General features: G+C 40.4%; 1 long non-coding RNA gene across 1 annotated transcript; it reads right to left on the reverse strand.

Moving 5' to 3' along the window:
- Positions 1 to 1,544: 1,544 nt before the first annotated feature.
- On the reverse strand, positions 1,545 to 2,070 carry LOC128274298 (uncharacterized). The gene is made up of 3 exons (XR_008269295.1): positions 1,967 to 2,070; positions 1,782 to 1,867; positions 1,545 to 1,695 (listed from the first exon to the last, which is right to left on the reverse strand). It is a non-coding gene; the product is annotated as an uncharacterized LOC128274298 (long non-coding RNA).
- Positions 2,071 to 3,207: the final 1,137 nt, after the last annotated feature.

Raw genomic sequence — 3,207 nt, forward strand, 5'->3', positions numbered from 1 at the left:
TAGCTGAGATAAAGAAGTTCCCTAACCCTAAAACAGTGATGGAATTGAAAAGATTTACCGCTATGATAAACTTTTACCTCCGCTTTATACCGCATGCGTTCGACGCTCAAGGACCACTCCTGGAAATGTTCCAAGGCAACAAGAAAAGAGACACAACACCCTTGCAGTGGTCTGATACAACTGAGGCGGCGTTTAAAAAATGTAAGACCCAACTCGAACAGACGCTTATATTAGCCCACCCTAAAGAATCGGCGGAGATTTCGCTTTGGACGGACGCATCCAACGTCGCGGTCGGAGCAGTGTTGTATCAAGCAGTCGGCGGTAGTTTACAACCATTAGGGTTCTTTTTAAAAAAAAACTAGACCCAGCTCAACGGAACTATTCAACTTATGATAGAGAATTAACAGCTGTATACCTGGCTATTAAACATTTCCGCCACTACTTAAAGGGAGGGAATTCCATGTATACACTGATCATAAGCCGATAACCTATGCATTCACCCAAAAACACGACAACACGCCTCCCAGGAGAGCTTGGCAGCTCGATTTTATAAGCCAGTTCACCACGGATATCCGCCATGTGAAGGGCGATGAAAATATTACAGCAGACGTGTTCTCCAGAATAGAGCTAATAAGCAAAAGCAGCGCTATCGATTATGAAAAGTTAGCAGAGGACCAGTTGCGAGATTCGGAGTTAACGGATATCATCAGTGGAAAGACTGAGACGGATTTGGTCCTGCAAAACGTCATAGATTAACCAAAAAATGTGATCAATTGCAAAGCGTTGGAGGTTTGACCGAGTCATAGTTTCAGGACAAGTTCAGCATACCTCGCGTGTCCATGTCATTAAAAAATTTTGATTTCTTCGTTTAAAACATAAATAAGTACTGAACGTGAATGAGTACTTTTTAAATAAAGAACATAACTCTAAATATGATTGATTGTCGGAAATCGTTTTGCTGGTACACAACTCAATCATAGCTGTTGGAATGTACTGATCTCGACATCTGCATCTTACAAGAAACAATAAATGTAACTACCTTAATGACCTGGTATAGCAAGGTGTTTATGGTTATTAATATTATCGGACTTGAAGGATTGTAACGGATCTCCTAACAGGTCAAATCTCCCAGTTATGAGTTTTTAATAAAGATTTATGCACGTCTAGCTTTCTAAAAGCTTTTCTGTCTTCAATCAATTTATGTAATGTATGCATATCAATTCGTCGTCGAAGAGTTCTTTTTGAGATATAGCTGTTCAATTCCATCGCATTACTCATAATTTGTTGCCCATGATGAATGCTTTCCTATTTCATAAACAGTAAACTTAACTAACCCTACCTTGGACATCTCTTTTCGCATAGATTACATCGCTTCAGCTGTGTTGTTCGCTATCACTGGGGTTAACTATTTTCACTAATATCACCGTTACCTGAAACAGTAACATGAACATAAATCATTCTAAACAAAGCACGGTTATAAAAGATGGTTGTAAAATTCTTACCTTATGTAATTTTATGGACAGAAGTGTTCATCATTTGGAAGGTTCGTCATAACGGGTCAAAAACCACAAATGACAAGATTTGGAGTAGTCCAGATAATTCGAATAGAGCTGAAGATTCTTTATTTAGCCGAAAGTAATGCCAGAACTGACTCAGTAGCGGCTGTCCAATGAAGAAGTTTAAACAGTATGCCTCCTAGATTTCCCGAAAACGAAAACGGATTTTGTTACTGAATTATCGATAGCAGGGCTGTAATATTTGATAATTTGAATATTACATACCTAACCTAGGCACTGTAGTCCATTTCGTCCATTGCATGCGAAGCGTTTTTACTTTTTCACAAAATCGTGACAATTTTAGATTCTTCCTGCGAAATACGAAAAATTAACTTGATTAGAAAAAGAGGAAACCCCTGGCGGTGTAGTCAAGCATATCAAGATGAACAACACAACGAAGAAAAACTTACCGACTAAATTGTATATTGCATTTAAGCACAAACATATTCGTCTCGTACGAAACGATAACTAAACGATAAGCGATTACGAAACGAGCCTAAACTTAGAAGGTACTAAGGCATCAAACTCTACACATCTTTGCCTTTATTAAAATACATTATTCCAGCATCTAACAAGCAAACTTTCCACTACGACGCCATGGTGACTACGAAATGAAACAAAAATGCATTTCAGTGCCGGTGATGCAATTCCTTTTTACCAGAAACACAATCATAACTATGATTATGGCTCGAAATGAAGTTGTCGAAAAACTTACCGGCGAAACGATCAAATGGCTCAAAATACCCAAGTTCGGGGTTAGGCCAACTTGTAAGGCATCATGTCAAAGTACCCTTAACATGACGATAGAAAATGGATATCCATGTACCCTACACATTCATTTATCATCGTTAATATCGTATTGGCTAGAAAATTAGAAACCACTTCACACCTTTTCTCTCAAATATCAATTTAGGAACGCACCGTTCTACAAAAGGCACTCTTTGCTACGACGCCATTGTAGAAAATAAGAAATACCGGCACAGCTTAACTGACACATCAAGCTGTCGTTCAGAAGTTGTACTAAAACACGAAAACGCGTTTGCTTTCAAACGCATTTGCGTCTAAACGCGTTTACATCTAAACGCGTTTGCGTTTAAACGCATTCAATTTAATTTGTCCGTTAAAACAAATGTTTCTGAAACAATTTCAAATATATCATTCTGCCTCTATCTCTTGACCTGTGCAAAAATAAATCACTCCGATAATCACGATCGATCGCCTCAACAGTGACATGTGGCCTCGGACTGGTGTGAGCCGAAGCCATTTGTTTGGCGCATGCGAGTGTGGCAACGTCATACTAACCGTTGGTAAGTCGAACGCAGTTTAACGTAGTGTGTGGGGTCGCGGAACCTCTCGGGATGAATTCCATTCCGGGCGTTTGGAATCTAAATTCACCGCAATGGAAGGGGAGCCCGTGGCCGACTACGGCCCCGAGGCTTATATCCTTGTAATAAGAAAAAAAAAGACCGACACTGGAGCCGTTTGCACCTATAGAATCGGCTGCAAAAATGTCGGCCGAGGTATTAACCTCACGTAGAGCGAGGGCGTACCCGACGACGTGCACGGGACCATTCGTCATGTTTGTGCTGCCCAAAGAGGGCAAGCTTGACGTTATGGCGATCAGCCGATCGCTGCGCGCCAAATACAACGC

The sequence above is a fragment of the Anopheles cruzii genome, chromosome 3, assembly GCF_943734635.1.
Source record: "Anopheles cruzii chromosome 3, idAnoCruzAS_RS32_06, whole genome shotgun sequence".
In the NCBI taxonomy this organism is placed as follows: Eukaryota; Metazoa; Arthropoda; class Insecta; order Diptera; family Culicidae; genus Anopheles; species Anopheles cruzii.